General features: G+C 34.9%; 1 pseudogene across 1 annotated transcript; it reads right to left on the reverse strand.

The window, feature by feature from the left end:
- Window positions 1–24,095: 24,095 nt before the first annotated feature.
- On the reverse strand, window positions 24,096–24,354 carry LOC309974337 (large ribosomal subunit protein eL43-like; annotated as a pseudogene). Its single transcript has one exon. The product of its transcript is annotated as a large ribosomal subunit protein eL43-like (transcript).
- Window positions 24,355–26,469: the final 2,115 nt, after the last annotated feature.

Below are 26,469 nucleotides of genomic sequence, written 5' to 3' on the forward strand. Positions count from 1 at the left end.
ACTATAGAGTTTATAAACAAATTAATATTCTTATATTAATTCTGAGATCAGAATCTATACCATTTACTAAATTCAGAATACAGCAACATCCACAGAAACAACCAGTTGTCTTCAACAGATTTAATATAGGCTATTCTGTTTTGTATTTTGAAGCAAACTCACCTATTGCATAACTATTCTGCAAATATTACAACTTTTTTCAATAAGCCATCTAATGCATAACATTATTTACAAATATATTAATTTCTGCTAATATGGCCCTTGGAATGGTGATTATTTAACACATAAAGGGTCTGCTTGTTCTTGTTTGGAGAATAAATGTGGAAAAGGCATTCAAATTTGTTTATAGTTGCCAATTATAAACAAGGAAGAAGTAGAAATTATTTCTATTCACACTAAATATTCATCTTAATGGGGGCCCATCATTAAGAACCTTGATTAATTGGTATATTTTATTCCAATCATGCAAGTCATCTTGATAGGCACTGTGTGGTAACAATGATGATAAAGACATTTCCTCCACTTGAAAGATGTGTATAGATTAATTGTTGAGATGGGAAAGGAAACAGTGGGACAAAATATTGTGCATAATATAAAGTCCCAATGGTAGTTTATATCAATATTTGGTTTAGAACAAAAAAGGTGAGTGGGTTAATAGTGGAAACTTCATGAAATCATCACCAATAAGACTGTGAAAGACAATCTTCAGATATGGGAGGTATGAAAAGAATATCGTGATGACTAATCAGTTAAGCTATCAGTTAAGATAGTTTATGCATGGGCATTGAAAATGTGAAATCAACCAGGATCAGAGCCACATGTTTGACAGTATATCCCAATTTACTCATGAATGCCTATGTATGGTTCCTTTTTTGTCCATGCTTTCACAGTAACACTTTCTTAAAAAGAGTTATAGCTTACTGTAGTCCATGTGTTAAGTTTCTATCCTTCTTCTTTTGTGGCTAAGACAAATGTTAGCTTTAGTGGATCTGTATTACTTAATGGCAGACATCTATCAGTTCATTTCGTAGTACAGAATTTATACAATATGATCTCTGATCCTTAAGTCTCACTTTTTTTGTCATACTACTTCCATAATAGCAAGCACTCAGAAATACCCACGACACATTTTTTAGTAGGTAGATAAATGATATAGTTGTAAACCATTTTCCAAGGCTGTATTCAAAAGAACTAACGTTAGCATGCATAATAATTATACTTTTCACCTGTTGAGTAAATAAACCAGATTGCTTTTCTTTCATTGCCATGTATCAAAATAAAGGAGCAAATTAGTTGTAAGATTTGAGAACTTTAGTATATTTTACAAAGTCTTCACTCTGTAATATTGTCATTAAAAATCATGTTTCTAATAATGGATTAAAATTAATAATTTTAATCAGAGAAGACCTCTGATTTTAGAATATAGTCAGTTCTTAGACTATAACTATTAAATAATTATACTTATTATTTTGATCATACATGGAATTTCTTCACTTATTTATTGAGATAATACATTACAATAAGAATATTTTATTGCAAGAATTCTCTGTATCATAATTCTGAATATTTGGGGCAAATAAAAATATTGAATAGTGTAATTAAATTAAGTACTGGAATTATTAAAACAATATTTATGTATCTACAACTAAAAAATATTTTTCCACTAAAGCTTACTGACACATTCTCAAATGAATAACATATTGTTGTTTTTTCCCATGTTTCAGTTGGATTGGCAAACCCCTTCAAACCTGTACCTATCACAAAGCAATTGCTTGAAAATTTATATAACTCAGCATGAATGTCATATCTGAGTTTTAATATGGATTTTAAATACATTCTAGTTCTAAACTTAAAAAATTTTTCTTTCAAAATTAACAGATGTGGAAAAAGTTTCTGGAGCATTTACCATTAGCAGTTTTCATGTTGAAAATCTAGTAGAGAAATCAGGTTACTGGGAGAAATATCAGAATTTAAGATTAGATTTTGTGATATGATCATTGAAATCATGAAAGTAAATTAGCTGTTCTGTGTAGAAAGCATAGAGTGTGTAAAAAAAGAGAGAGAAAAAAGAAAATTAAAGAAAGGGGAAAAGGGAAGAAGGAAAGGAAGGAGGGAAAGAAGGAAGGAGAAGAGATGTAGGGAAGGAGGAAAATCAATCTATGATGGACTTCCCTGCTTTTCACCCCTATAACAGGGAGTGAAAATCAAGATGTTTCTCTTGTCTCCTACCTCAGGAGTATCCATTCACTTTCTTTTTTTTTTTATTTTTTTTTAACATCTTTATTGGAGTATAATTGCTTTACAATGGTATGTTAGTTTCAGCTTCACAACAAAATGAATCAGTTACATATATACATATATTCCCATATCTCTTCCCGCTTGCGTCTCCCTCCCTCCCACCCTCCCTATCCCACCCCTCCAGGCGGTCACAAAGCACCGAGCTGATCTCTCTGTGCTATGCGGCTGCTTCCCACTAGCTATCTACCTTACATTTGGTAGTGTATATATGTCCATGCCTCTTTATCGCTTTGTCACCGTTTACCCTTCCCCCTCCAAAGAAGATATACAGAGTGCCAACAAACACATGAAAGAATGCTCAACATCACTAATCATGAGAGAAATGCAAATCAAAACTACAATGAGATATCATCTCACACCAGTCAGAATGGCCATCATCAAAAAATCTAGAAACAATAAATGCTGGAGAGGGTGTGGAGAAAAGGGAACCCTCTTACACTGTTGGTGGGAATGTAAATTGATACAGCCACTGTGGAGAACAGTATGGAGGTTCCTTAAAAAGCTACAAATAGAACTACCATATGACCCAGCATTCACTTTCTGAATTTAGTAATCCTATTCGCTCTCACTGTTAGGGTATGAGTGATGGTGTATTGCTGCGTAACAATAATACCACAAACCTAGCATCTTAAAGCAACATATGTTTGTTATCACACAGTTTCTGTGGATCAGGAGTCCAGGCACAGTTTAACTTGGGCCACTGCAAGGCTGAAATCCAGGTGTCAGCTAAGGATGCTGTCTCTTCTTCAGTTCTACATTTGAAAAAGGATCTGCTTCCACACTCCCAGAGGTGTTTCTTCTGGGCTGTCAGACTGAGGACCTCCATTTTTTTCTGTCTGTAAGTCAGAGACCACCTACAGTATCTTTCCCACAAGGGCATTCCCAAAAGAACTACTAAAGGATGATTGAGATCATGATATATATGAATGTATATGAATAAATATAAAATTCATTTTTATTTATGTAATGATCATATACTTATTTTTAAATAAAAATATGAACATAGCCAAATAATGAATTAGAATTTTTCTCTTCTATATTTCTAATAGAAAATAAAAAGTAAAATTTTGCTAAACCCGTTTATCCAAGGTCATTCTACTAATTTGTTTTATCAGTTCAAAATGACACATTAAAATTGTTTTACTCATGGTGGAAAAGGATGAAAAAGGCATAAACACTAAGCTAAAGATCCACTGTCTAGAATAATTATTTCTGAAGTCCATGTTGAGATAAGCAAGTGCTGAATCTTAAGTTAATTCATTTTCCAATAGACATCAATTCATAAAGAAGTTATCCATAAAATCCAACATAATTGAAGGTTTTATTATATCCAAAACAATTTTTACTTTATCATGTGGAATATCATTAGCTTATTATAAATAATTTTAGTAATATAAGAATACCATTTAATAATTTTAAAACACATATTTTATTTGTTAAATCGAAGAAGCTGAATGTTTGACAAAAAAAGAAAAAGAACACCAGCTTCACACCTAAATATTTATTTACTTAAAATTGCATCTCTTATTTTCAGTTTCCAAGATTTATACTCTTTGAGACCATGGAAACCATTAATGCCAAGCATGATAGGTTTTCAATACATTTTCCCCTTCTAGCTTGATATGTGCTTTGTTTTCTTTAATTATGGTATAATGATTGGTTACTTGCACTGTTTCTGTTATGAACTGAATTAGCCTCTTGGCCTTTCCCAACTAATAATGTGTCTTTTTGCCTCTCAAGTGTGTTTTTCCTCTGTATAGAGTACTTAGGATTTATCATGGTGCTTACTTATGTACTAATTTTTTGGCAAAATATGATAAATGCAAGAGAATGCCATCAGCTTGTATAAGAAAATTTGTAAAACACTTTTGGCTATACTGCTACTAAATACTAGTACAAGACACAACAAAGCACTATAACATGAATTGGAGAAAATAGCATATGAAATAACCCACTGTATAGAATCTAGATTTTTCTTTTCTTTTTTTTTTTTTTTGAGACAGAGAATGTTGTAAATTTATACAAACATAGGAACACTTCCTGCTTATTTTTCTCCTTTCAGATTAAACCTACATAACACTCTGTGTTGGGCTCAAATTTATGTCACTTAAAACTTCAGCATTTTTTATTATTTTATAGTCTTTATACTCCCAAATAGTCGGTTATGAAATTTTTTTGTAAGGTAACTATGCTTTTATAATACTCATGGACTTTTAGTGTAAATGGAAGGAACTCTAAATTCCTAAGAGTTTACAAATTTTCCCTGTCAATGTATTTCTACCCTTCCCCTCTGATTTTAATGTTCCTTTTAAAAAGAAGGTAATTAATGACTTAAATAGGACGTGAAGGATTTTGAACAGATTGTACTTCCCTGTGGCAGTATTTTAAATAATATGAAGCATCTTGCTCTTAATGCAAGGCTAGGAGGTTTGCAACTCTTTAGAGGAAAAATATCTAAGGATAGACTGCCCCAGAAGGGCTGCGTAATGAAACAACGGCATCTCCTGGAAGAACATGTATGGCTGAACCAGTAAGTAGGACTTAACATAGTATAGCTATTTTAAAGTGTTGTATATCAACATGTGTGTATAAAAGTATACAATATGTATTTATTTATATATATGTATACCACTGTAATAGTTTAAATAATAAATTCTTTTAGTAAACTATCACTAATTGCACTGATAGTAGGTGTATAATTTTGTCATTGATGCGAAGCTGAGGGCAAGGAATAATTAGATTGGCATGGTGTTTCCTCCTGATTCAGGATTTGTAGGGTCCTTAGACAACATTGGTAACAACCTTTCAGAAGTACTGATTACAGAGTGAGTTGCTCTGCATATTAACTACAGGTTTTCACCCAAGAGGGTATAGAAAAAAATCTAACACTATTAGAAAAAAACAAAATGGAGGGAAGCCAAGAATGCTTCGGAGATGAGAGAGTCAAGCAATTGTCTTTGAATATAATGATTAAGATGCTCTTGGGCTGATGCAAGTTAAGTTGCTGACATTACAAGGCAGAAATAATAATGAAATCAATTATATAGCTCCTACTTTAACAATTTACTAGTTCTCTAAGTAGAAATGTAGGTTCTGAAAGGTGAGATTTTTATCAATGTACAATATCACTGTTCAATATAAGACTACTATTTATATAAAAATAGAAAGACTGAGTTTTAAGAATAAAGAGTATTTTTGAAAGAAATACTGATATTTATAATTGTAATGATGTAAGCACCTCATTTTAAAAACATAAAACTATGAAATGCAAAATTATCAGTATAAAAAAGTCAGGTTAGAAAATGTTGGATGTGTGTGAAAGATGACATTTTTACTTCAACTTGAATACATAACACTTGTATTCGTAAAAGTACATGGATATGGGGAAAACAAGCCCTTTGTTATTATTTTGATAATTGTTTTACACAGAATGTTATTACGTTCCCAGAGTTTTATAGTACCTAAGAACTAATATTTAAAAGGAGGATTATGTGATTAAGGTCTGATTATGTGTAAAGATGTCTTATCCTAATTTCTTAGATAATTAATCATTGTTATAAAAATATAAGAAAACATAGTTTTATGTCAATATATTTTGGAGCTTTTTGATATACCAAAAAAGACATTTATATTTCACAATGTGGAATAAATACTACACAGAATATTTATACTTATTTAACAAAATATTTTTATATCAAATGTTTATTTAGCTTATATTTACTTACCACTAAGTACTATGACACTCACTAAGTACATATTAGATACTCAAGAAGAAATAAGGCTAAAATGCCTTGTCCTTATTCTCTGGGCTCTTGGATTTCCAATGGAAAAATGGGCAACCAAACAGTATAGTATAGTGTGAAAATTCAGCAGTATAAGCATTTACTAAATTCAGAAGAACATAAGAAAAGAAGCACCGATGTCTTATGGACTAAATTATGAAAAGTTTCACAGAGGAGGCACTTAAAGGATAAGCACCTTTTAAAGTTGCATAAATATATGAAAACAGACAAGAAAGCTGGATGAAGGATGGGGTGAGAGATAGGAAGGGCTTTGCTCACTAAAAGAGCATTTGCAAAGGATGAAAGTAGTTCTCATCCATATCAGACACAGTGCACCTCTTTTTTAGAACAAATAATTTCTAACACTCTTTTTACTTTCTTGAAATTAAATTAATGGTAACATAAACTTTCTGCACAGATACTTTAAAATGATAAAAATGTAATTCCCAAAGAGCAAAATAATAGAGAATTTTTAAAAAATAATTTACAATAGAAAAATATACATTTCAATAGGCAAATGCTCAAGGCGCAACTGTATCTGGAGTATATTGTCTTAGGTGACATAGTTTTCCAAATGGGATCAACCCTTAAATTATAAAAAAAACAAAAACAAATTTTTTCTGAGTACATAATGAGAAAGAAAGATTTTGTAGTGGACCCACAGTACAGTCTCTCTCTTTACTAGCATCTATCCTGGGAAACAGAAAGGTGACTAGTCCAAGCTGCTTCATAAATATATTAAACACAGACATTCTGGCAAACACTCTTACCATTTGTTAACAGGGACATCTTTAGTTATACACTGCTTTTCAGAAGCTACCTTATTTGTCTGGATTGCTCATGGGAAACAAACCTAGAATGTATACATTTCTTATCATGTAAATTCCATATGCTAGCCTTGGTTATTGGATGGGGACTCAGTATATATTGGGTCGGTCAAAACGTTCATTCAGATTTTTCCATTCCATCTTACGGAAAAAACTGAATGAATGTTTTGGCCAACCCAAAATTTTGTTGAAGTATTTTGTAGGGATGCTTATGTGATTTTCTGATAAAGAATCACTATAATAGAGGATGGAGTACTATAAGAATGGGAAAATTAACGTGGGCTAAATTGAAATATATTTGCATACCGTATAATTCACCTGCCTCATGTGTAAAATTCAATATTTTTAGTTAATTTATAGAGTTGCACAACCAACACAATTTAGACTACTTTTGAACATTTCCATCATCCCTAAAACATTTCCAGCACCCTTGTACTCCTTGCAGTCAATCTCCACACCCTTGTCTCTAGAGATTTTCTTTCTTCTGAACATTTCTATAAATAAAATCATACCATATGTAGTCTTTTGAGACCGGTTTCTTTCACATAGCATATTGTTTTAGAGTTTCATCCATGTTGTAGCATATAGTTGTATCAATTTAGTTTCTTTTTTAAATTGCTAACTAAAATTTCATAGAATATTACATTTTATTTATCTACTAAAAAATAATCTTAAAATTCATATGTAACCACAAGAGACCCCAAATAACCAAAGCAGTCTTGAGAAAGGAGAAAAAAACCTGCAAGCATTACATACCCTGGCTTCAAAATATATCACAGGGGACTTCCCTGGTGGCGCAATGGTTAAGAATCTGCCTGCCAATGCAAGGGACATGGGTTCGATTCCTGGTCTGGGAAGATCCCACATGCTATGGAGCAACTAAGCCCATGTGCCACAACTATTGAGCCTGCACTCTAGAGCCCGCAGCCACAACTACTGAGCCTGCGTGCCACAACTACTGAAGCCTGTCCACCTTAGAGCCCGTGCTCCACAACAAGAGAAGCCACTGCAATGAGAAGCCTGCGCACCACAACGAAGCGTAACCCCCACTCACCACAACTAGAGAAAGCTTGCGCGCAGCAAGGAAGACCGAATGCAGCCAAAAATAAATGAATGAATAAATAAATAATATATATATATATATCTACAATGAAATGAAATTGTTTTCTTACACTTATTTTCAGTTTTTTTACTGGTGTATATAAATAAAATAGACTTTTGTATCTTAGTCATGCATCTTGCACCTGTTATACTCAATTATTATAGTCATTTTCTTACAGATTCTTTATGATTTTCTACATACAGAATATTGTTATTGAAAAATAGAGCTTTTCTCCTCTTTTTTCCAGTTATAATGCTAACTTTATTTATTTATTCTTGATTGCACTTCCTAGTTCTGAAAAACTTCTTTCATCATTAAGTAAAATTTACCTGTAGATTTATTGTAAATGTCAAGTTGAGGAAGCATCCTTTTATTAGTGGTTTTTGAGAAGTTGTGTTACCAATTGGTGTTGGATTTTATCAGATGCTTTTTTTGCATCTATTGAGTTCATCATGTATTTCTTATCTTTATTCTATTAATATAGTTTATTGCACTTATTCCTAGAATAAATGCCACTTTGTTGGGATTCATAATCCTTTTTATATGTTGTTGGATTTGAGTGGCAAATTTTTGTTGACAACATTTGCTTCTATATTTATAATAAATATTGGCTACTGTTTTCTTTTCTTATGATATCTTCACCTGGCTTTAACATTAAGGTATTACTAGTCTCATAAAATGTGTGGGCTTGTATACCCTTTTCTTCTATTTTATAGAATTTATGAAGGATTGGTAATATTTCTACTTTAAATATCAAATTAAATTCAACAATAAAGCCTCTTGCGACTACAATTTTCTCTATAGGAACATTTTCAATTATTAATTCAATTTCTTTATGTCAGTTGAACTTTCTATTTCTTCTTGAATCAATTTTAATTTTTTCATTTGAAGAATTTTTCCATTTTATCTAAGTTGTGTAATTTGTTTGTATAAAGTCGTTTACACTATCCCTTTAGCATATTTTAAATTTCTGTGAGGTCAGTGGTGATGTCCCTTTTTCTTTGCTGATTTTGACAACTTGTACCTTCTTTTTCTAAAAAATTTCTTGGTCGATTTTATCTTTTCAAATACTAACTTTTGGTTTTATTGACATTCAGTATTGTTTTAATTTTTTCTATTTTGCTGACTTCTCATCTTTACGATTTTCTTCTGTTTTCTTTGGATTTATTTTATTTTTTCTCATTTCTTAAGGTGAAAGCTAAGGTTTTTTATTCAAAATATATTTTTATTTGCCAAAAGATGTATTTGTCCTTATAAATTTTCTTATATGCACAGTTTTTAGCTGCATCTATAAGTTTTAATGTTTTGTTTTCATTTTCATTTAGTTCACAGTATCTTCTAAATTCACTTGCAATTTCTTCTTTGGATTATTTAGAAGTGTATTTTTATTTTCTGAATATTTATAAATGTCCTCTTTTTTCATCTTTTGATAATTTCTAATTCGATTCTATTTGGGTTTTAAACAATTCTTTATACGGATTAAGGTCTTTTAAATTAATGGCTTAATACATGATATATCCTAGAAAATGTTTCATGTATGCTAGAACAAAATGTGTATGCTACTGTTGTTGTGTGATATGTTTTATGTTGATAGTGTTGTTCAAGTCTTTTATATCACTGCTGACTTTCTGTCTAGTTGTTCTATATGTTATTATGAATGGCACTTTGAATTTTCCTCTTATTTTTATTGAAATGCTTATTTCTCCTATCCATCATGCCAGATTTTTCTTCGTGTATTTTGCGGTTATTCTCATTTTAAAAAAATCTTTTTATTTTTGTTTGTTTCTGTTTACTAAGCCTAGATTTCTAAGTACTTCCCCTAGGTCAAAATAGTTTACGCATCAACCAATAATTGCCCAGAGCTTGTGCTTACACAGCTTGAGCCAGTAAGCATTCAACCCTTTACCAATAAACCTTTTTGAAAAAAGGGAATGTATTTAAAAATTCCAGGAATTTACAATTTTTGCTTGGCTTTTACTGTCTATGTGTACAGTGTCTCTCATTCAGTCAAAAACTATAGGTAGTTCCTGACTTCTTTGGAGACTCCTGAGTGTACTCATAGCCTACTGCATGTGCACAGCTTTCCAGACTACCAGAGATATGTGAGTATATAAAAGCTTATCAAGGTTGACTATGTCTCTCAAATTCCCTAGATCTACATGTGAAACTTTTGACAAGTCTCGTAGTCCGTTACTGGCCCTTCAAACTATTGCAATTTAGTTTAGTGGAATGTTGGCCATTCCAAGTTATTTGTTATCACATGTCTCATGTTTGGACAGGAAAGACATGACCAACTAGGGTCTGGAATAGCTATGTGCCTTGGGCATCTTTCACTGAATTCCTGTAGTCCCTCCATATGATCTTTCCTGCTGGGAGGCTTCAAGGTAGCTGAATATCTTAGATGTTGTCTTAGGGCTTCCAAGGTATGTGGTGTATGCAAGAGAAGCCTGGTGAAAGCTATTTTTTTCTATTGTAACCTAGACTCTTCTTCTCTGTCACAACTCTCTAAGTCAATCTCCCTAGAAATAAACATCACTGCGGTAGTACTCAGAGCATTGTGGACTCTGGAAAAGATTGCCAGCAAAAATAAATGGATTACACTGAGGAAGGACAGCATCCAATGTATCTGAATGTATGTATTTTCTAATGAGTTGTGGAGTTCAAAATTTTTAAGTTTAAAATAAAAATCTAAACAAGCAGTCAATATATATGGAGAAAGATATGCCAGATACACTGATTAATCTCTGCACTCCACTTCATTGGGAGCTTCTCTCCCTGGATATTTGTCATGAAGGACTGGTATCTACTGATTGCTTCACCAGGGACACCTTACCGTTGGCATCCAGTTGGTTTCTGCCCATGGGAGGCACCAAGAGGAAAGCACAATGAAAGGAATGAAGTCCTGCATTTATTTATACCTGGATCCTTCCTATCTGATTGTCGTTCTGGAAGTAGTTGTGTTCTTCTATTGCCATATGTTCTTTGATGGCCTCTTTACTAAAAAGGTAGCTCTTTCTAGATTCCTTAACACTAATTTTCCCTTACTCCTTTAAGGACAATAACCACTTCTTACTGTTGCAGGTCATTTACATATTTTGAGTAGACCAATATTCTACTTGAATATTATAAATAAACACAGGTGGCTCATAGAATATAATATTGTCACATTATGCAAATTATTGCTGATCCTTGTTTGAGACTGAATGCAAATAAAGGTCAAGGTGTTGTGGAACTGAAAGTTTGGAGCTTTTAGTAGCTATGGCAACCATGTTGATTATAAAGGTTATGGAGTGGGCTGAATACACACACACACACACACACACACACAATGAACGTAAGGTGTAGAAATCCTGACTCAAGTATCGAGTGGAGAATTTTAAAATGCACCAGGAATTATATAGTAAAGAGCATTTTAGGTAGCATTTACTTTTGGCTCAAAGTAAGAGAAAACCTGACTAATAGTGTCTTAAACAAGTAGGGGTTTACTTTTCTTTCAAAAGTGTGGAGTAGATTCAGCACCTCAGTGTTATCAAAGCTGCTCTCTCTGAGAATCTTACTTTTTTACTCCTGATTGCAACATTGTTGCCAAACCTCCAATTATCATTTCGATTTTTAAAATAAATTTAAAAAGGATTGAACAAGTCCAGCTGAATGTGTCCTTCTTTTTTTTTTTGCGGTAAGCGGGCCTCTCTCTGTTGTGGCCTCTCCCATTGCGGAGCACAGGCTCCGGACGCGCAGGCTCAGTGGCCATGGCTCACGGGCCTAGCCGCTCCGCGGCACGTGGGATCTGCTGGGAGGCTTCAAGGTAGCTGAATATCTTAGATGTTGTCTTAGGGCTTCCAAGGCATGTGGTGCATGCAAGAGAAGCCTGGTGAAAGCTTCTGCATTGGCAGGCAGACTCTCAACCACTGCGCCACCAGGGAAGCCCTGAATGTGTCCTTTTTATGAAGGTTAAAAAACACACAGTATGATGTATTTGTGAAAATTTTGAAGACAAATAAAAGGTGTATTTTACACTAATAATGGTTACAAAAAATAAATAGGGAAAGTAGAAAATTATTATTGAGAATGACATGCAACAATTGTAGGATAGTGTTTAATATATCTGTAATATATTTTTCCTTTAAAAGAGAGAAATCTGAAGAAACATGGCACAATTTTCATGAGCTGAATTTCACTGGATGGTAACTATTATTTTATATATTTTCCATTATGTGGAATATATTATGATTAATGAAACAAAGATTTTTTTGTTTTTGTTTTGTCCCTAAATAAGAGACAGTCTCAGATTAAAAAAAAATAAAATTAGGTTCCCCATTTGCAGAAAAATAGAGACTGGGAGCAGGGAAATCTTTCCATCTCAGTGCATCATGGCAGCAGAAATCAGGACTTGCTAATGTCAGTGTTGTACACCCTATGGTCAATGTCGGGAACTGACATCTATAGTCTGAGGACACCTATGGAACTGACTCTCTTATCATCCTAGAGGACATGAAAGGGATTAAGAGAAAGCACAGGCACAATCACGGCAATCTGTCTGGGAAACACTGGTTCTGCATACATGGTTTTTTAAAAAAATAAATAAATCGTTAGTAAACTGATAGAAATCAATTATGAGGTTGTATTCTTTTTTTCCCCCCAAAAAAATAAAGGGATCATTAATTTGAACAACTTAAAGGAAAGGCAGGCTTTTTTTTTTTTACAAATATTTTACATAAAATAAAGTATTCTAGAAAATATAAAGTATGCATTCTCAAACTGGAGAGCTAAAATGTTATATATAAAATAAAGCAAAACAAATGTTCAGGAGATAAGAACACATTCCAGATAAAAACGGAAAACATTTTTTTAAATATTGTAAAGAAATTGCACCTAAGAATTAAAATTCAAATGGGAGGCAGAGAAGTAGAATTTAAAGGATAGAAAACAAAATGAATAATGTAAACCTGGTGATATTTCTATTTTATAAACAAAGAAAGAATTGTATAGAATAACAATCGATGATCAATAAAGATAGAGAAAAAAATTGCAACAAATATTAAAATTAGTCCTTAAGGAATATACCAGAATAAATGAAACAGAAGTAACATACAAACTTATAAGAGAAGACAAATTTCATGAGCTGAAAGAAAACACCGATTGCTTTGATTTGAAAATGTAAAACAGCAAGCAATCTCATATGGACATATGTATTTGTTTTAAATTTAAATTACAAAAATTAAGAAAAAAAATTATAAACACTGAAGGAGGAAACAAGACAATGGCAAAGAATCGAATGAAGGCTGTCTCAGATTTTATCTCTATAGCATTAATTACAGTTAACTAAACAGTGTACAACAATTCTGGTTCTATCTTTGCTTGGTCTTGGCTGTTAGAGCTTCATTTACCAAATCTGGTAAAAGATAACGTTGGACAAGATATACCTATCAGAAATACCATGTTTTTATATTAGTGTCAATGGAGGATATTCTTTTACCAGATTCATGGGACCAAGAGAGCATGCAATCTGTTTTTGTCGCTTTATGCAGGAGTTGAGAATATTTCATTTGCATGACGCTCTTCATTTTACTAAGGAATGGTTATTGTTAAGATTATTTTTCAACTAATCTTATTTGCAATTGATTGTGTAGGATATAAGAATGTGTTAGAATAATGTATCATGCAAGAGAGGAAAAACAAAATACTTTTAGTTGAATTGTAAATACTGATATACTTTAACCTCTCAAAAAATAATACAACAGACCAGTGTGGGCCAGAACACCTCGGTTTCAGCTGCCTATGGGCAGAACTCTCTGGGGAACTCTGGTCTCTCCCAACAGCACAATAAGGGGACCCTGAACTCTGATTTAACTAAGCCACAGGTCCCAAGGGTATCGGCAACCACGGGAGGCCAGAATTCCACATGGCAACATCAGGTAATGCCGAACCTGAGTGGCCAGACCCCAGGAACAACTCCGTAAGCCCCTTCACTGCAGCTTCCAGTTTCCACATGCAGCAGGCCCACCTGAAAATGTCCAGCCCGCAGTTCTCCCAGGCGATGCCCAGCAGGCCCATGGCCCCCATGAGCTCAGCAGCTGCAGCAGGGTCCATGTGAGCACACAGCAGAGGACCAGTGTCCCTGCCCCAGTACCTCCCCAGGGAGTCCCACAACAGGACTTGCTGGGCCTGAGCTGGGGGCCTTCAGCCAGAGCCCCGCCCCAACAGTGGGTGGCCGGGCAGGGCTACACTGCACCCAAGCCTACCCTGTGCGGACCGCAGGCCAAGAACTGCCCTTTGCCTACAGTGGGCAGCCAGGTAGCAGCGGGCTGGCCAGCATGGCCGGAAATGCCGACCTGATCGACTCCCTGCTGAAGAACAGAACTTCGGAGGAGTGGATGAATAATTTGGACGACCTTCTAGGGCCTCAGTAACAGGAGGATTTGTGGTGTTTTCAGTGTTCATACAGCCTATATTTTTGTTCTCAAATTCAAGAAAGAGCAACTATTTTGGACCAAAAGCCCACAGCCCGGGGAGCTGGGCAGGTAGAGCTAGAGCTGTGGGGCTGAGGCCTGGTCCTGCCAGGCTCTGTGGGGCTCAGGGCTCCCAGCCAGCAGTTGTGCTATGTTGGGCTGGCCCCACACCATCTGCTGGCATCGTTATCTGATGTTGGGACAGCAGGACAGGGTTCTACAGGTCGTTTTCTACCCAAATGACCAAAAAACCAACAGTGAAACCCCACGATGTCAGGCTTATAAAATCTGTGCTATCATATTGACTTAATCCAAGATTTCTCCACTTGCCCCAATTTTGGGACAAATTTTTGTTGAAACTTTATAGCAGAACTGTTTGCAATTTGTAGCGTAAAAAAGATTTTAATTTTTTTTTTAAGTTTTAAAACAGATTAGGGTAGGTGGTGGTTTAAATTGATAAGTGGCATTGGAAACTTAGGGTTTCCTTTAGATTAAGAGCTTTTTTATTCCTGCTCTTTGTCAGCTTTCAGGGCAAAGGGAGGTTCACTGGAAAATCATTTCCGTAAGTGCAGGCTGTGACTGCATGTGCCAAAAAGGAACAGGATACCATGAGACAGCACAGTTAATGACACAGAGGTGGTCTTTCCAGCAGCTCCTCCTCCTCCCAGAATGCTGTTCTTCCAGGTTGGCATTTAGGAGGACATGGGCTGAGGAATCCCTTCCTCCCATGTGTTGGTAGCAGGACCCCAGGCGGCCCCCAGGCCAAATGCTGAAATGAAATAATTGGAATTCCTGTGTCCTCTTTTGTTGTAACTTCCTGCCTTTTGCAGTTTACCTGAAAACTCATATTTAATGTGTTAGGAAGGTGACCATTGTTGAGTAATGCACAGTTGTCTTTCCTGCACCCTGTCCTCATTTCCCATAACCTTTCTTCCTGCCTCCCCTTCTTTCTCTCTCCAGCCCAAATGCAAAAACTCCGTAAGTCACTGATTTACTAGATTGGAGAGGAAAAGAGTCATTAGAATTCCCTAGGGAACCCTAGCATAGTAAGGAGCTGGGTATCCCCTCCCCGGAAAGCAAAGGTTTGTGGGAAGGAGAAAAATAGGTGTGCCCTGTTTGGCAGGGAGGATGCAGGCAGGCCAGAGGAAGGAATTCCACTTTGTTTTACTACTTCTGCCACTCCCTCGTCAGATGCCTTGCACTTTTTAAAGAGAATTGCTTTGTAACACTGATACATCCTTTCTAAAGATTCAAGTGGATTTCTGTTTTAAGGTCTATGACTTTTTAGGTCTTGACTAAGCTAAGAGTCCACAACAGAGTATTACTTGTGGGCTGTTTGTGGGAAATGAAGACACAGCACTTCGATGTAACGAAATCAAAATGGTAAGCACAAGGTAAGACCCTGTTAAACGGGGTGCCGGAGAGAAAATAGTACACTGAAAAGAGTGGCGTATATGCAGAGTGGTCTCTGGCAAAACCACAACCCCATTTTTATTTCCCTGGAGCCTCAAAATGGATAATTCAAGGAATATCATATGTAAAGAATTGAGCCAATAAAAATGTTCACACAACCAGCTTGAGTGGCTTTGAGGGGATGAAAGCTTATACACACATTGGTAACTATTTTTCACCAGCAGTGCCTTTCATGGGGGTACTTGGACCCTCAGATCTTCTTCTCTAATAGTCATTTGCCACCACGGGTGGTGTTTGGGCCATTTTCCCTTTAAACACCCTCCTGCCTTCCCCAGTTACTGAATATAACTCTCAAAGAAGGGAATGAATCATAAAGCCAGTGAAGACTCCACCCTCTTAGTGAGTTCCCCGATCTGAAAGGGAAGAGGGTGACTTCAGTGGGTTCTCTACCAAAAATAGGGGGCCGAAGGCTAGTGGTGGGTCCTTGTTCCTCTCCTGGTCTCCCTCTGGCTACTGCTCACCTCTATCCCCGGGCGCTGGTGTCTCAGCCTCCCCCTTGTAGGGAGGGCTGCCCCTGCCTTAGTCCTGAGGCCACCTAGACAGACAGCAGGCTTCTCACTTGCTGCAGTGTCAGAGCAATAAAATGTGGTGCTTGGAGTCCCCCCAGAGAGCTGCCTGTGGCTTTATTAATGAATCTGGTTTTTGGGTAGTCAGGGAAGGAGACAACTTTGCTTCAGCGCAAATCTCCATCTTTCAGGAGCCATGACTCAAAAGAAAAGGGTGCTTGGACTTTTGTTATACACACCTGCTTTGTGTAAATAAATGCTTACAACTTTATATTAAAGATGGAATAAGCATTAGAACTTCTGACTGTATATTTTTTATTTTTATAGATTTTAAAACTATGATCCTTTATATCTGTGTTTTGGGGGGCTATAAGTTTTATGTCAAACAGTTGGTATTGTTAACTTTTTACTGTCATCAAAGTACAAAAATGTCCTATTAATTCCCTTATTCTTCCACTTCCCTTAACTCTGGTATACACCAAAAAGAAATCTTTACTTTCCTGTTTTATCATTATAAAATAATAAAAGTATTTTGCTAGTATGGAAAAAAAATAATGCAACATATAATCATATAGTCAGCCCTCAAATTTAAACGATACTAAAACATTGCCATATTTGTTTTAAAGAAATAAAATGTTAACAATAAAGCTTGCCTTACTACTCCATATTATTATATGGGTACCCATTATATTATTTTCTGAGTGATGAAAGTATATACTCATTAACAACTCAATTAAAAAAGAAACACCCCTTTCAGACTCCCCCATGAACACTTGGGTATGATATGATAGCAGTAATTTACTTGAGGGAGTTCTTATATTTTTATAAGAAATTTTATAGGAAAACATTTTTAGCGAGACATATTTAATCCATTTGGGTTGCTTAGCTTAAATAACCTGGAATATGTGGATTTATGGGATAGAGCTTTCTGGAAACCAAAAATATAAACTATGAAGCCCCAACCTTAAGTATGTCCTCTGAGCTTGCCCTACACTTAGAATGTCTTGTACTCCAAAACCAAGATGTGTCCCAATGCACTGAAGGGGCTTTTTGGAAGTTGCATCTGATAATTTGGTGCCTTCCAAAAGCAGATGCTTATACACCTTTGGGTGATTTTTACTTTTATTTCTCACTAATCATTAGTAAAGTTTGGTTTGGGGTAAGATCTATGATTTCTGTGAGTCTTCTCTGATAATTCAGCCTCTTGTATCATTGCAACTTACAACCAGCCCTCATCAGCAAGTAGATTATGTTGAAGCAGAACCTGCTCACAATAACAACAATGAAAATCATAAATATTTAGAAAATATTATAATATAAAATATATGGTACTCAAATAGTTAATCCACAAATGTTCCCTGAAAAATATAAAAGACTTGAGTAAAGCAATAAAGAGATTTCTAGAATGAGAAGATTGAATATTATAAAAATATCACCTCACATTAGATTATTTAGAGATGAATGTAATTTCAATAAAACCTGATGCTGGATATTAATTTTACTTGAAACAACTATTAATGAATGCGAATAGAAAACAGAATAGGAGAAGATAGCAAAGAAATTTATAAAAAATTATTCTTACCATTTCCTACCAAACTGTCAAAATCTGACAGAATACTGGCCATTCTAGCTATTTCTAGCAGGTAGTGTCAGTGCAATGGCTGAGATGCTGTTTAAAGATTTAGTAAAAGTGGTAGTCCTGAAGAGTAACTGATAGCAGTAAAGAAGGATAATGTTAATTAATCACCAGATCTAAGGACAATTGTGAACTATGTTTCAAAAACCAGGATGCTTGTAAAAAATCTCAATTTTTTTTCATATGAATGCACCTAAGATTTACTATCAGAGCATTAACAGTATGCCTTAGAATTAGGCCCCCTAGGTTAACAGTGTACTGCTGATCAGAATACACATGTCTCAACTCAAGCATCACCTCTCTCAGGTCACACCCTTTTGGAGATCCACAAATTGGGTTATTTGGACTCCTTTTCATTAATTTAGCACATGAATATCTACCTATCTTAGCATGTATCAACCAGTAACATGTCTGTTTATCCTCCTCTGTCAAGACACTCTGACATCTTGGGGAGCAGAGGCTATTTCTTTCAAAAATTGCTTTCATTAATATATTCTGATGCTCAGCAGAGTGTCTGAAATAAAATAGGAGCTAAATAAATTTATATTCTGTTAAACAAACACATGGATGGATAAACAGTAAGGAATTATCATTTCCAGTTTCTAGTGGTGGGCATGATATAAGCTTACATTTCATCCTCACAGTAAGATTTAATTATAAATATTGTTATCACATTTTATAGAAGAGAAAACTTATGCCAATAATTAGCTGTTTAAAGTCATTTGAGTTTCAACCTCATGGTGTTTTGGAGTTAAACCACATGATTTTTAAAAATCCTTAATAACATGAACAAACAGAGGAATTGAACAGATAACCTCCCTCAAACAGATTTTAAAATATAAAAGAATTTAACAAATAATAAAGTAGGAATGTCAAGTTAATGGGAGTGAGTGATAATATTTATTAAATAACATTGAAAGTATTGGCTTGAAATTTGAAAAAATGAATTAATTTAAACAATTTCACACCTTTTAAAATAAATTTTAATTTGATTGAAGATTACATTTTAAAATCAGCAAATGGAATTAAAAGAAAATCTCTATGTCTCAAATGTTTGGGTGAGAAGGTATTAAAAACTGAAAGTGATAGAAATTATTAAGAAAAATATAAACAATTTGTCCAGATTGTTTTTATTATTTATTTTTTACGTTTTTTTAAAGAAAAAAAACTACATAGAGTAAAAATGTATAATTGCAAACATGGTGGAAAGTTGCAGAAAGAGGATTTATTTTATTTATAAATAATAAAGTATACAATGTAGATGTGTCAGTAAGTTCTTGACAAGATACTTTACCAGAAAAGCAGACATGAATTTACGGGCTAGTGAAGAAAAGTTTCAAGTGGAAGATGTAAGTGAGCAAAAGCACAGAACTTCAATACTGTGTAGATGTGTGAAGTAAATAGGAAATAATAATAATCCAGGCCACCAAGTCATCAGTGTCAAAGGAAATGTCAGGCCCCAATTTAAAAGATTCTTGTCTTCTTTGTTAAAGTAATAGTACCACAAAAAAATATATTATGAAACTTATAATTACAAACAACTAAATGCACATGCAAACAATTAACATAAAGGCAAATGAAAATCAGATAAATAAAAATGAGTAATCCTATAAGGAAAATATATCAAGGTAATATGCCAATGAAAAATCCTATAAAGATACAAATATGTCAAGAATGAAGGATAACATAATATCCTTTAATTAAACACTAAAAATGTATCTATGAGATTCTTTATTATATCATATTATTTGTGGAATATAGGTAGGATGGAGGAAACATTACCAATTTTTTACAAGTGGATTCTTGAATACTATTCAAATATTCTCTGTATTTTGATAACCAGATAAATGAAGCATAAAGACATTTTTCCTGAAAATAAGAGACGCTATTGTTATCAGTTCATTTATCACCTCAAGTTCTTGTAAGCAGACAAAGCAGAAAATCCATTTCTCTCTTGTGTGAACAATATTTCTTCTACCTCTGTCTTACTTTTGGCTGGAGTCTCTGCAAATTCATGTGAAAAATTGGTTTGTCAGTTTTACACTTCAATTCTTTGGGTTGCTGCTATAAAAGGACAGGTAATTTGCTCAGGGGAAGAGTGGAGCCTGTGGCAGTAGTTGTCATACTAATGGGTAATTCAGAAAACCACTGGTGCTTCAGACAAGAGTCTCTGATATATAAATACATCATCATTAGGAAATAGAGAACATACAATGGAGTATGTATTAGGGAACATACAATAGAGTCTGTAATAAGTATCATTAGATATTCTGACAAATTATCCCATACTTGTCTTATGTCAGATTCTTTAGAGAATGTCCAGAGATAGAGATTTTTATGTAGAAAGTCTATTGGAAGTACCCTTGGGATCAACCCATGTGGAGTCACTAAAGTGGGCAGATTTGACCTCACGATAGCACTGGGAGTTCTAGAGCTGGTATGGCCTTTCATCTTTATCCATCTCTGAAGGAATCATTTTCAAGATTTCTATGCTACGTGAACTAGTCTTTGGATGTGGCAGCTTCTGAAATAGGAGTGTGGCCTTGAGTAAAGCAGCTCTCTTCTACTGAAGACAGTGTCCGGAGAGGGATTCAGCTAAGGATGTTAGCATCACTTACTCACAATAGCTGGGGAAATGAATGTCTCAGTGCCAAAGGGGAGTTCTTTGTGGTGCACCAATGCATCAACTTCAGTCCACGTTTCATGATTCATGAATTCATTTGCTTCATACAAGAAGTCCTAGAAATATCGCCACCAGTGCTCTGGTCAGTCTCTTTTCTTGAATAAACGTACAAGGAGAAAGTTAGTGAGACCTGGGCCCCTAAACCTGTACTCAAGGCCACACTTGAGATTCTTTGCTTCTTGTATTATCCATTCTAAAATCTTTAAACCCTAGGCCAACATTGCTGCTGGTTTAGGTGACTTCCCTGATGGCATGATCCAGAACCTCACCCCTGAGTGCTCTGAATCTCTGATCATTAGGTCCTTCTCAGTCCATAGCTGAAATGCTTGCCCATTTACCATGAAAATAAGACAAAGGAGTTCCAAGAGATAAATACTGGCCCAAAAGTTCATTCGGATTTTTCAACCATCTAATGGAAAAAACTGAACAAACTTTTTGGCCAGCCAACCCAATACATCATCAGAGTACCAAAGTTTTCCCTGCCCCTATTGTGTACTAACAGCCTGCCTGCCAGGATGGTAATTTTTTCCCCTTGCTTTAAATGATCAAATGGCAGCTTAAAATTTAGAGGGACACTTGCTGTGCCCCTGGTGGAGGAATTCTCTATCTGGGACTGGACTCTCTAAATCACCAGAGTTCAGTGTTCTGGTGATATACAGCACACATTCCCTGAAATGGATCACTGAGTATGATAGTAAACAGAGACACCCCTACCCCAACCCTTACTTCCTGCTTCCTGGGGAAACAGCATCATATCATTATCATTAATACAGGATGCATACCGTGTCCTGGAGAATAGCACTCTATCTTTGCATGGCATGATCTACAAAAGGATAGCTCAGCTGAACCTTCAAAAGATCATTTTTGCATTCTGTCAGCACAATGCTCTGGGTGGCACTGAATGTGATAGAGCCAACAAATCTCAGATTCATGTGTTCACTGTGGCACCTTTTTTTTTTTTTGCTGGAAAATAGGTCTTTTACATTATGAGGGACTTTGTATAACAGGGAATATTATGAAGGAGTCTGTGTCAGTGGATATAACTTTCTATAAGTCTTTGGTTGATGGTGCTGGTTAAGTTCTTGTAGGCAAGAAAGGCAAACCATCATTGGAATGTGTGTTAGACTACTGTAAAATAATCATACATTCCCTGATAAAAGTGTGGTAGCAGTTGCTAGTATGGTTAGTCACACTTCCATAGATTCAACTAGTAAGGAGACAAGTCAGATAAATTTAAACATTTTACTACTCATGGTGTAGCAGGTGACATAGATTCCCTTTGACCCACAAATTCCATTGGGGCGATGTGGATGGGAGTCCAGGTGGATGCTGCGCACATAGCGGGACTGTGTCATAGCTGAGGAACAGTGAGCTTAGAAATTACCCATTCCTATAAGAGGGGTACTGACAAACCTGCCTATATTTCCTTCTAGATTGAGACTTCATTCTTACTATCCTGTAATGTAAGTAAGCAGATCCCTGGGAGGGGAAGAGACAGTCTCTATCTTCTGGAATATCAATGAACCTGAGAATTGAGTGCTAATATGTGGGCATAAAGAAAGATGAGAGAGTTATGGAGAATTGTTTCCCATCAGATACAAAATAGGTTTTATTACATTCTCTTGGTCAAAATTTCAGTAGCAAAAGCTTTTACCTGCCAATTTCTATTGTACTAGCTCTTTTTCCCCTGGCCAAGGACCCAATGTAGGGGTTATAATAATTATCAAATATGTCTCTTCCAATTATACATTTAGAGTTTATGTCTCAAGTGAACGCACTGTGAGTTTTAACTGAACCAAGTCTCCTTTAATTACCTGGTCCCTATTCATCCTCCATCTATATAAAAGGACTTGAAAACACTTTGTGTCTATGGGTATCAATGTCGAGTTGGATCCTATGTCTTTGAAATACTTGAAAATGCTCCTTTCTGAAGTGCATAATTAACTAAATATAAGGTTGTAGTTATCATTGGAGCAGTAATGGGGAAAACATCACTTTGCACGTTTGTTGTGTGTTACTCCTGGAAAGGTTCCACGTTAGATTTTGCTTCCTCAGAGCACTACTAATCTTCAGGTTTCCTAGGAAACTAATTTTGAATCAGGAGCATAGTTGGAATGCCTTTAGCATCAAGATTGTTGGAAGTAGTCTTTAGCAGAAGGGAAATGTACAGGTTTCCTATTGCTGCTGTAACAAATTACTATAAACTTAGTGGTTTAAAACAACACAAGTTTATTCTTTTATAGTTCTTTTACAGTTCTCAAGATGAGAAGTCCTAAAATCGGTCAGAAGGGCTACATTCCTTCTGAAGGGTCTAGGGGAGAATTGATTTTCTTGCCTTTTCTAGCTCTAAAGGGAACCTGTATTCCTTGGTTCATGGCCTCTTTCTCCACCTTCAATGCCAGAAATATAACATCTTCAAATCTTTACTCTTCTGTCATCACAATGCCATCTGTGTCTGACCCTCTTATTGCCTTCTTATAAAGACCCTTGTGATTAAATTGGCCTCACTCATATAATTCAGAGCAATGTTCCCATGTCAAGATCCTTAACATTATCATATCCACAAAGTTGTTTTTGCCATGGAAGGTAAGGTATTTAAGGTTTGGGGGATTAAGATGTGGACATCTTTGATGGGCTGTTATTCAACATTTCACAGTCCACTCTCTGTGATATCTCAATGCATAACACATGAAACTGTTGGTAATTAATGATATTTTCTTTGACATCCCTAGTAAGTCATGATGAGGAACAAAGTGGATGGTTTCTGAAACAGCACAATTTCCTTACAGGTGAAATAATAATGAACCTCAAAACGTGGTTTAATGACACACAGTTCTTTAAACTGGTGATACTTATTACCGTTTTAGCACTGCAATGTTTATATTTAATCATTACAGTTTCTGAAAATGTTTCATAATGAGATATGATTTTCACATCACATTTGTTGTGAAACTTCTTTTATTTTTGAACTTATACAATAATATCTTAAATTTTAAAATTTTTTCATAAATAACAAGTAGCTAATTTGTACTTAAATTACTTTTTCTTATTACACTTGTGTCTCTTTTCTTGTGTGTGGTTCGTAAAACCCTTGTTCTTTCTGTAAAATAGAGTAGATTATGAAACAGATATATTAGTTAAACATTAGAGTTAAACAGAATTAGTTAAGTAGAAGTGAATTTGGGGGTAGTTTGAATTTTTTTTGGTAAGTTTACCTTTTCCTATAATCACCCAGTTCTTAGTGCTTTTTTATTTTAATTTTTGTGTTACAAATATTATTTTTTTGTTACATAAATTAACCCATTATTATAGGCTAGCAAAATTTAAATGGTGGCACTTCTACTGGTCCTTCAGTTCCTTCAGTCTTCTGATGGACGACTTTACTGTGACAGCAGAAGTGGTGTTATAGGTCCGGGCACCACCAGCTACCATTTCATGCAGGAATCACGACGCCAGATGCCCACAGTTGGTCTCTTCATCTTGATTTTGCCACAGAAGGAGCAAGTGTACTTGGAATGCTGGCTGATTTCTTCAGCATTTTCCTGAGGGGGTTACTATAATGGGTCCCATATTTACTGAAAATTCCGGACTTCTTTGTGCGTTAATCATGTCTCTCAACAAATATTAAATTTTTGAAAAGAAGGTGAAACAACACCCAAAGAAATGGAGAATCCATTTTAAAGGAGTTTCCAAAATATAAGCAGTACTTTTTATAATCATTCTCTATTCTGCACCATTAAAGTAAAGATAATAGATTCTCCATGTGAGTGACCCAGAGAAGACCACATTATCCTTATGATAATGCTGCAGTGATGTATGCAAAATATACTGCTAGGTGAGAGGCATACGGTTTAATGGATTGTCTGATATATTGATATTGTTAATACCTTCAATTTTGATCCTAAAGTGAAAGATAGATCCAGAAATTTGGTGAACTTTCATAATATGTTCATGTTTATAGTTTTAGTTTTTTTGACTCATAAACTAACTTATGCACACTAGAAATATTTGGGTTTTCTTTTTTTCTAACTTTTTGATTAAATTTGAGGTTAAAGAGTTAAAACTGGTAATATTTAAAAGCCATGTCAGGAAAAAAAAAGACTTAATTTCTACAGTGTGATTAGGAGAAAGTTTAGACTTCTAGGCACTGGGAAAATGCTGGAAACATAGACCTAAACTGAAATAAATGCATATACACTTGCCATATTCTTACTGTCAATGAAGAAACATAATTTTCCTTATTTTATATTAAATGGAGTGGTTCTATAAATAACTTTTAGAACACGTATCTTCAAAGTTTCTAGGCAAGAAACTTGAAAAAGCAAGAAATATAATGAAATTTAAACCCCAAATAATTAAAATATTCACATCTTTTAGACACAAATTTTGCCTTTTAAAATTATTGCAGAGAATTATATTACAGAATATATATCATTTTGTATCTGATTAAAAATTCAGTCTAAACTTGTGTTTTAACATTTTAACTAATTAGATAATCGAGGGTCATAATAATCTTAAAATACAATAAGTCCCCTACATACAAATGAGTTCCATTCTGAGAGTGCATTTGTGAGTCCAACAAAGTTAGCCTATGTACCCAACTAACACAATTTGCTATATAGTACTGTACTGTAATAGGTTTATAATACTTTTCACACAAATAATACATGAAAACAAACACAAAAAATAAAGAAAACATTCTTAATCTTACAGTACAGTACCTTGAAAAGTACAGTACAGTACCAGCTACATCCCACTGCTTTTACTCTTGCTTCTGGACATCCTGGGCTTGAAATAAAAATGCTATACTACCATACTCTATACAGTGCTGTATAGTAAAGTGAACAAAAGCACGACCACTTGTAGAGTATGTGCGCACGTGACAATGTACACAAGACATGTGAACTAACTTACGTGACTGGACATGCGAATGCACATTCGCATCTTTGAAAGTTCGCAACTTGAAGGTTTGTATGTAGGGGACTTAATGTAATATAACAAATAATTAGCATTCAGTGCTCTACGGCCTCCATAGCTTTTTCACCGAGACTGATGTCTATGGCTTTGTTGTGTTTTGGGGCCAGTTCAATTCCATAGCTATTTGATAAGTGTTAAAATATCACTTCTAACTTAGATATGTTAAGGTTATGAGAGAAAGTATGTGCTCTGCTTCATGGAATTGAGACCAAAGTTTTGCATAAAATAAACCAACTGGAGAGCAATACAAGATAAAATTGAAAACAAAATAATAACTGATATTTATTGAAATATTTATATTGTTCAAATATGAAATGCTTTATAAAAGCTATGTCATAAAGTATTCAAAAATTACAGCGGGCTTTCAGTTCAAACAGTCCTCAGATTCACTTTCTGATGCGCCTCAGCCCAAGCTGTATTGCCTTGGATGGATCACTTATTTTCTCGCACTTAGAACACTGTATAATACATGTTAATCAATACATGCCAAAAATTGTATGACTGTTAGTGCTATTGTCTCTTTTAGAATAGTTTTGTTAATGTTAGTATTATAATTAGTATCATTTTCTGTTTTGGTATGTTAATCTATTCAGGAGTTGAATGAGTTAAAGAAGATAACTCTGTATGAAGGCTTTTCTTGGCAATGGTGGTTATATGTTTCTTGTAGGACAGATAAGACTTGAGTAAGCAGATAGGTAGATGCACTCTATTGAAGAGTTAATCATTTTGTGAGCAC

This window comes from Leucopleurus acutus, assembly GCF_964270905.1.
Source record: "Leucopleurus acutus genome assembly, chromosome: 2".
Classification (NCBI taxonomy): Eukaryota; Metazoa; Chordata; class Mammalia; order Artiodactyla; family Delphinidae; genus Leucopleurus; species Leucopleurus acutus.